Source organism: Ranitomeya variabilis, chromosome 8, assembly GCF_051348905.1.
Source record: "Ranitomeya variabilis isolate aRanVar5 chromosome 8, aRanVar5.hap1, whole genome shotgun sequence".
Lineage (NCBI taxonomy): Eukaryota > Metazoa > Chordata > Amphibia > Anura > Dendrobatidae > Ranitomeya > Ranitomeya variabilis.
Window position 1 is genome coordinate 91,583,065 of NC_135239.1, and position 9,912 is coordinate 91,592,976.

Genomic DNA, 9,912 nt, shown 5'->3' on the forward strand with positions numbered 1-9,912 from the left:
AGCTTCGCTTTCAACTAACCGGTAGGGCATCATCTCTAATGAGATTAGTCTAGCAATGTGTGCGTTCAAACCCTGTGTGTTGTAAACTCTATTTTTGGGCTCCCTCTAGTGGTCACAAGCGGTACTGTGTAGTGTTGTCTTTCTGCAGGTTGGCTGCATCAGCTGGTTCGTTATCCTTGGTTGGTTTCCTATTTAGCTCACCTGGATACTCAGTTCCTTGCCTGCTATCAATGTATTCAGTGCTCTTCAGATTCCTTGTGACTACCTTGCTCCCAGTCTCTCCAAGACAAGCTAAGTTTTTGTTTGTTCATGTTTTGATTATCAGCATTCATCATGTTTCTTGTCCAGCTTGCTAAAATGTGATTTCCTCGCTTGCTGGTTGCTCTAGGGGACTGAGTTTCTCCCCCCACACCGTTAGTTGGTGCGGGGGTTCTTGAAATCTCAGTGTGGATATTTTGTAAGGGTTTTTTACTGACCGCATAGATCCCTTTTCTATTTTCTGCTATCTAGTATTAGTGGGCCTCATTTGCTGAATCTGCTTTCACCCCTGTGTATGTGCCTTCCTCTTACCTCACCGTTATTATTTGTTGGGGGCTTCTATATCTTTGGGGATTATTTCTCTGGAGGCAAGTGAGGTCTTTCTTTTTCTCTAGGGGTAAGTTCCTCAGGCTGGCTCGAGACGTCTAGGATTTTAGGCACGTTCACCGGCTACCTCTAGTGTGTTTGGATAGGTTCAGATTTGCGGTCAGTCCAGTTTACCACCTCCCTAGAGCTTGTCCTATGTTTAGTTACTTAGCTGGAGTCATTTGTGATCCTCAACCACTAAGGATCATAACAGGATAGCATGCCAAAAAGTGTTTAATGCATCGCAGAAGTGGGATAAAAAGAAGTCCTGAGTACATTTTTTTTTTTCCTCCCGCTTTTCCTTTGCTGCAGTCTGTTTAGCTTCTTTCATCCCCTTGAACTCTGGGTGGTTTTGAGCTCAGCTGCAGGCATGAATATTCAGACTCCTCTGACTTCTAGTGTGGATCATCTTACTGCACGGGTGCAAAGTATTCAGGATTTTGTTATTCATAGCCCTATGTCAGAACCAAAGATACCCATTCCTGAGTTGTTTTCTGGAGATAGATCTAGGTTTCTGAATTTTGAGAATAATTGTAAGTTTTTTCTATCTCTGAGACCTCGTTCCTCTGGTGATTCCGCTCAGCAAGTTAAAATTGTTATCTCCTTGTTGCGTCCCTCAGGATTGGGCTTTCTCTCTGGCGCCAGGAGATCCTGCATTGCTTAATGTAGATGCATTTTTTCTGGCTCTTGGACTGCTTTATGAGGAGCCTAATCTTGAGAATAAGGCAGAAAAAGCGTTGCTGGCTATTCTCTCAAGGTCAGGATGAAGCAGAGGTGTATTGTCAAAAATTTCGGAAATGGTCGGTGCTTACTCAATGGAATGAGTGTGCCCTGGCTGCAAATTTCAGAGAAGGTCCTTCTGAAGCCATTAAGAATGTTATGGTGGGGTTTCCCACCCCTACAAGTCTGAGTGATTCTATGGCTTTAGCCATTCAGGTTGATCGGCGTTTGCGGGAGCGCAAATCTGCTCATCCTTTGGCGGTATTTTCTGAACAGAGAACTGAGTCTATGCAATGTGACCGAACTCTGACCAGAATTGAGCGACAAAGTCATAGACGTCAAAATGGGTTGTGCTTTTACTGTGGTGATTCTACTCATGTTATCTCAGCATGCTCTAAACGCTTAAAAAAAATCAGTAAACCTGTCACCATTGGTACTATACAGCCTAAATTTATTTTGTCTGTTACTTTGATTTGTTCTTTGTCGTCCTACTCGGTTATGGCTTTTGTGGATTCGGGTGCTGCCCTGAATCTGATGGATTTGTCGTTTGCCAGGCGCTGTGGTTTTGTCCTGGAGCCTTTGGAATTTCCTATTCCTCTGAGGGGAACTGATGCTACGCCATTGGCTGAGAATAAGCCTCAGTATTGGACGCAAATGACCATGTGCATGACTCCCGCACATCAGGAGGTGATTCGCTCTCTTGTTCTGCATAATTTTCATGATGTTGTCGTTTTGGGTCTGCCATGGCTGCAGGCTCATAATCCAGCTTTAGATTGGAAAGCTATGTCTGTGTCAAGTTGGGGTTGTCAGGGAATTCATGGCGATACTCCGTTGGTGTCTATTGCTTCTTCCACTCCTTCTGAGGTCACTGAGTTTTTGTCTGACTACCAGGATGTATTTGATGAGCCCAGGTCCAGTGCCCTGCCCCCTCATAGGGATTGTGACTGCTATAAATTTAATTCCTGGTAGTAAATTCCCTAAGGGACGACTTTTTAATTTGTCTATACCAGAGCATGCCGCGATGCGGAGTTATATAAAGGAGTCTTTGGAGAAGGGACATATTCGCCCATCCTCTTCCCCTCTTGGTGCAGGATTTTTTTTTGTGGCCAAGAAGGACGGTTCTTTGAGACCTTGTATAGATTATCGTCTTCTGAATAAGATCACAGTCAAATTTCAGTATCCTTTGCCACTATTGTCTGATTTGCTTGCTCGGATTAAGGGTGCCAGTTGGTTCACCAAGATAGATCTCCGTGGTGCGTATAACCTTGTGCGCATTAAGCAGGGAGATGAATGGAAAACAGCATTTAATACGCCCGAAGGCCATTTTGAGTACTTAGTGATGCCTTTTGGACTCTCTAATGCTCCTTCTGTGTTTCAGTCCTTCATGCATGACATCTTCCGAGAATATCTGGATAAATTTATGATTGTTTATCTGGATGACATTTTGGTCTTTTCTGATGATTGGGAGTCCCATGTGAAGCAGGTCAGGATGGTGTTTCAGGTCCTGCGTGCTAATGCTTTATTTGTGAAGGGCTCAAAATGCCTCTTCGGAGTACAGAAGGTTTCCTTTTTGGGTTTTATTTTTTCTCCTTCTACTGTGGAGATGGACCCAGTCAAGGTCCAGGCTATTCATGACTGGACTCAGCCCACGTCTGTTAAGAGTCTTCAGAAGTTCTTGGGTTTTGCTAATTTTTACCGTCGTTTCATCGCTAATTTTTCTAGCGTGGTTAAACCTTTGACGGATTTGACCAAGAAGGGTTCTGATGTGACTAATTGGTCTCCTGCGGCCGTGGAGGCCTTTCGGGAGCTGAAGCACCGGTTTTCTTCAGCTCCAGTCTTATGTCAGCCAGATGTCTCTCTCCCCTTCCAGGTCGAGGTTGATGCTTCTGAGATTGGAGCAGGGGCTGTTTTGTTGCAGAGAAGCTCTGATGGCTCTGTGATGAAGCCATGTGCTTTCTTTTCAAGAAAATTTTTGCCTGCCGAGCGGAATTATGATGTTGGTAATCGGGAGTTGTTGGCTATGAAGTGGGCATTTGAGGAGTGGCGACATTGGCTCGAAGGAGCTAAACATCGTGTGGTGGTCTTGACTGATCACAAAAATCTGATTTACCTCGAATCTGCCAAGCGCCTGAATCCTAGACAGGCTCGTTGGTCGTTGTTTTTCTCCCGTTTCAACTTCGTGGTCTCATACCTGCCTGGTTCGAAGAACATGAAAGCTGATGCACTTTCTAGGAGTTTTGTGCCTGACTCTCCGGGAGTTTCCGAGCCGGCTGGTATTCTCAGAGAGGGAGTGATTTTGTCTGCCATTTCCCCAGATTTGCGACGAGTGCTGCAGAAATTTCAGGCGGATAGACCTGACCGTTGTCCACCAGAGAGACTGTTTGTCCCGGATAGATGGACCAGCAGAGTTATTTCCGAGGTTCATTCTTCGGTGTTGGTGGGTCATCCTGGGATTTTTGGTACCAGAGATTTGGTGGCTAGGTCCTTCTGGTGGCCTTCCTTGTCGCGGGATGTGCGTTCCTTTGTGCAGTCTTGTGGGATTTGTGCTCGGGCTAAGACTTGCTGTTCTCGTGCCAGCGGTTTGCTTTTGCCTTTGCCTGTCCCAAAAAGGCCTTGGACGCACATTTCCATGGATTTTATTTCGGATCTTCCAGTATCTCAGAAAATGTCTGTCATCTGGGTGGTGTGTGATCGTTTTTCCAAGATGGTCCATTTGGTGCCCTTGCCTAAGTTGCCTTCCTCCTCCGATTTGATTCCTCTATTTTTTCAGAATGTGGTTCGCTTGCACGGCATTCCTGAAAATATTGTGTCTGATAGAGGATCCCAGTTTGTGTCCAGGTTTTGGCGGACTTTTTGTGCTAAGATGGGCATTGATTAGTCTTTTTCGTCGGCCTTCCATCCTCAGACTAATGGCCAAACCGAGCGAACTAATCAGACGTTGGAAACTTATTTGAGATGTTTTGTTTCTGCTGATCAGGATGATTGGGTGACTTTTTTGCCATTGGCCGAGTTTGCCCTTAATAATCGGGCTAGTTCTGCTACTTTGGTTTCGCCTTTTTTCTGCAATTCTGGTTTCCATCCTCGTTTTTCCTCGGGTCAGGTTGAGCCTTCTGACTGTCCTGGGGTGGATTCTGTGGTGGATAGGTTGCAGCAGATTTGGAACCATGTGGTGGACAATTTGAAGTTGTCACAGGAGAAGGCTCAACGCTTTGCCAACCGCCGCCGCGGTGTGGGTCCCCGACTTCGTGTTGGGGATTTGGTGTGGCTGTCTTCTCAGTATGTTCCTATGAAGGTCTCCTCTCCTAAATTCAAGCCTCGCTTCATTGGTCCTTATAAGATCTTGGAAATTCTTAACCCAGTGTCTTTTCGTTTGGATCTCCCAGCATCCTTTGCCATTCATAATGTGTTCCATAGGTCTTTGTTGCGGAGGTATGTGGTACCTGTGGTTCCTTCTGTTGAGCCTCCTGCTCCGGTGCTGGTCGAGGGCGAATTGGAGTACGTGGTGGAGAAGATTTTGGATTCTCGTATCTCTAGACGGAGGCTTCAGTATTTGGTTAAGTGGAAGGGCTATGGTCAGGAGGATAATTCCTGGGTTGTCGCCTTTGATGTTCATGCGGCCGATTTGGTTCGTGCCTTCCACGCGGCTCATCCTGATCGCCCTGGGGGTCTTGATAAGGGTTCAGTGACCCCTCCTCGGGGGGGGGGTACTGTTGTGAACTCTATTTTTGGGCTCCCTCTAGTGGTCACAAGCAGTACTGTGTAGTGTTGTCTTTCTGAAGGTTGGCTGCATCAGCTGGTTCGTTATCCTTGGTTGGTTTCCTATTTAGCTCACCTGGATACTCAGTTCCTTGCCTGCTACCAATGTATTCAGTGCTCTTCAGATTCCTTGTGACTACCTTGCTCCCAGTCTCTCCAAGACAAGCTAAGTTTTTGTTTGTTCATGTTTTGATTATCAGCATTCATCATGTTTCTTGTCCAGCTTGCTAAAATGTGATTTCCTCGCTTGCTGGCTGCTCTAGGGGACTGAGTTTCTCCCCCCACACCGTTAGTTGGTGCGGGGGTTCTTGAAATCTCAGTGTGGATATTTTGTAAGGGTTTTTTACTGACCGCATAGATCCCTTTTCTATTTTCTGCTATCTAGTATTAGTGGGCCTCATTTGCTGAATCTGCTTTCACCCCTGTGTATGTTGTTATGACCCCAATGGCGAGGGTCTCAGAGGAACAAGTAAGTCTGCGAAGTACAAAAATCCAGCTCTTAGGGCAGTGGTAACTGGGTTGACCATATATCTACTCCTAACGCCAACACTAGAAGTAGCCGGGGAACATGCCTACGTTGGTCGCTAGATGTCTCGCGCCAGCCGGAGGACTAACTACCCCTAGAAGAGGAAAACAAAGACCTCTCTTGCCTCCAGAGAATAGACCCCAAAAGTAGGATACAAGCCCCCCACAAATAATAACGGTGAGGTAAGAGGAAATGACAAACACAGAGATGAACTAGGTTTAGCAAAGAGAGGCCCACTTACTAATAGCAGAATGTAGTAAGATAACTTATATGGTCAACAAAAACCCTAACAAAAATCCACACTGGAGATTCAAGAACCCCCGAACCGTCTAACGGCCCGGGGGGAGAACTCCAGCCTCCCTAGAGCTTCCAGCAAGGTTAGGATACAGATTATGTACAAGCTGGACAAAAATGCAAACAAAAACAAATAGCAAAAAGCAAGAAAGCAGACTTAGCTTTATTTAGCAGGAACCAGGATCAGTAGACAAGAGCACAACAGATTAGCTCTGATTACAACGTTGCCAGGCATTGAACTGAAGGTCCAGGGAGCTTATATAGCAACACCCCTGACCTAATGACCCAGGTGAGCATACAAGGGATGGCAGACATTCCCAGAGTCAAATCACTAGTAACCACTAGAGGGAGCCAAAAAGATAAATTCACAACAGTACCCCCCCTTAGTGAGGGGTCACCGAACCCTCACCAAGACCACCAGGGCGATCAGGATGAGCGGTGTGAAAGGCACGAACCAAATCGGCCGCATGCACATCAGAGGCGACCACCCAGGAATTATCCTCCTGACCATAGCCCTTCCACTTGACCAGGTACTGAAGCCTCCGCCTGGAGAGACGAGAATCTAAGATCTTCTCCACCACGTACTCCAACTCGCCCTCAACCAACACCGGAGCAGGAGGCTCAGCAGAAGGAACCACAGGCACAACGTACCGCCGCAACAAGGACCTATGAAATACGTTGTGGATGGCAAACGACACCGGAAGATCCAGGCGAAAGGATACAGGATTAATGATTTCCAATATCTTGTAAGGACCAATGAAGCGAGGCTTAAATTTGGGAGAGGAGACCTTCATAGGAACAAATCGAGAAGACAGCCATACCAAATCCCCAACGCGAAGTCGGGGACCCACACCGCGGCGGCGGTTGGCAAAACGCTGAGCCTTCTCCTGTGACAACTTCAAGTTGTCCACCACATGACTCCAGATCCGCTGCAACCTATCCACCACGGAATCCACCCCAGGACAGTCAGAAGGCTCCACATGTCCCGAGGAAAAACGAGGATGGAAACCAGAGTTGCAGAAAAATGGCGAAACCAAGGTGGCTGAACTAGCCCGATTATTAAGGGCAAATTCAGCCAACGGCAAGAAGGTCACCCAATTATCCTGATCAGAAGAGACAAAACACCTCAAATAAGCCTCCAGAGTCTGATTAGTTCGCTCCGTTTGTCCGTTAGTCTGGGGATGGAAAGCGGATGAAAACGACAACTCAATGCCCATCCTACCACAAAAGGATCGCCAGAACCTGGAAACAAACTGGGATCCTCTGTCCGACACAATATTCTCAGGAATGCCGTGCAAACGAACCACGTTCTGGAAGAACACAGGAACCAGATCAGAAGAGGAGGGCAGCTTAGGCAAAGGAACCAAATGGACCATCTTGGAGAAACGATCACATATCACCCAGATGACAGACATGCCCTGAGACACCGGAAGATCAGAAATGAAATCCATAGAGATGTGTGTCCAAGGTCTCTTCGGGACAGGCAAGGGCAAGAGCAACCCGCTGGCACGAGAGCAGCAAGGCTTAGCTCGAGCACAAGTACCACAGGACTGCACAAATGACCGCACATCCCTTGACAAGGAAGGCCACCAAAAGGACCTGGCCACCAGATCTCTGGTGCCAAAAATTCCCGGGTGCCCTGCCAACACCGAGGAATGAACCTCGGAAATGACTCTGCTGGTCCATCTAGCAGGCACAAACAATCTGTCAGGTGGACAAGAGTCAGGCCTACCAGCCTGAAATCTCTGTAACACATGTCGCAGATCTGGAGAAATAGCAGACACGATAACTCCTTCCTTAAGAATACCCACAGGTTCAGAGACTCCAAGAGCATCAGGCACAAAGCTCCTAGACAGAGCATCGGCCTTCACATTCTTAGAACCTGGTCAATACGAGACCACAAAGTCAAAATGGGAGAAAAACAATGACCAGCGGGCCTGTCTAGGATTCAGGCGTTTAGCAGACTCGAGATACATCAGATTTTTGTGATCAGTCAAGACCACCACACGATGCTTAGCACCCTCGAGCCAATGACGCCACTCCTCAAATGCCCACTTCATGGCCAACAACTCCCGATTGCCCACATCATAATTTCGCTCTGCCGGCGAAAACTTCCTAGAGAAAAAGGCACAAGGTCTCATAGTAGAGCAACCAGGGCCTCTCTGCGACAAAACGGCCCCTGCCCCAATCTCCGAAGCATCCACCTCAACCTGAAAGGGAAGTGAGACGTCAGGCTGGCACAAAACAGGTGCCGAAGTAAACCGGCGTTTCAACTCCTGGAAAGCCTCCACGGCAGCAGGAGCCCAGTTAGCTACATCAGAGCCTTTCTTGGTCATATCCGTCAGCGGTTTAACAACGCTAGAGAAATTTGCGATAAAACGACGGTAGAAGTTAGCAAAACCCAAGAACTTCTGAAGACTCTTAACTGACGAGGGTTGAGTCCAATCATGAATAGCTCGGACCTTGACTGGATCCATCTCCACAGCAGAAGGGGAAAAAATGAACCCCAAAAAGGGAACCTTCTGTACACCAAAGAGACACTTTGAGCCATTTACAAACAAAGAATTTTCACGCAGAATCTCAAAAACCATCCTGACCTGCTCCACATGCGAGTCCCAATCATCAGAAAAAACCAGAATATCATCCAGATAAACAATCAAAAATTTATCCAGATACTTCCGGAAAATGTCATGCATGAAGGACTGAAAAACTGAAGGTGCATTAGAGAGCCCAAATGGCATCACCAAGTACTCAAAATTACCTTCGGGCGTATTGAATGCGGTTTTCCATTCATCGCCCTGCCTAATGCGCACAAGGTTGTACGCACCACGAAGGTCTATCTTGGTGAACCACTTGGCACCTTTAATCCGGGCAAACAAATCTGACAACAGCGGCAAAGGATACTGAAATTTGACAGTGATCTTATTTAAAAGCCGATAGTCAATACAAGGCCTCAAAGATCCGTCCTTTTTGGCCACAAAAAAGAATCCCGCACCAAGAGGGGAAGAAGAAGGACGGATATGCCCCTTCTCAAGAGACTCCTTGATATATGAACGCATCGCGGTATGTTCAGGTACCGACAGATTAAACAGTCTCCCCTTAGGAAACTTACTGCCAGGAATCAAATCTATTGCACAGTCACATTCCCTGTGAGGAGGCAGTGCACTGGACTTAGACTCGCTGAAGACATCCTGATAATCAGACAAATACGCCGGAACTTCCGAAGGCGTAGAAGAAGCAATAGACAAGGGCAGGGAATCTCCATGAATTCCATGGCAGCCCCAACTTGACACTGACATAGCCTTCCAGTCCAAGACTGGATTATGGGTCTGTAACCATGGCAAACCCAAAACAACCAAATCATGCATTTTATGCAGAACAAGAAAACGTATTACCTCCCGATGTTCGGGAGTCATGCACATGGTAACCTGTGTCCAAAACTGCGGTTTATTTTTTGCCAATGGCGTAGAATCAATACCCCTAAGAGGGATAGGATTTTCCAATGGCTCAAGAACAAATCCGCAGCGCTTGGCAAATGACAGATCCATAAGGCTCAGGGCAGCACCTGAGTCCACAAACGCCATGACAGGATACGATGACAGTGAGCAAATCAAAGTTACAGATAGAATAAATTTAGGTTGCAAATTACCAATGTCGACCGGACTAACAACCTTAGTAAGACGCCTAGAGCATGCTGAGATAACATGTGTAGAATCACCACAGTAGTAACACAAGCCATTCTGGCGTCTATGAATTTTCCGCTCATTTCTAGTCAGGATTCTATCACATTGCATTAAATCAGGTGCCTGTTCAGACAACACCATGAGGGAATTTGCGGTTTTGCGCTCCCGCAACCGCCGGTCGATTTGAATAGCCAGGGCCATAGAATCATTCAGACCTGTGGGAATGAGAAAAACCCACCATCACATTCTTAATGGCTTCAGAAAGGCCATTTCTAAAATTTGCAGCCAATGCACACTCGTTCCACTGGG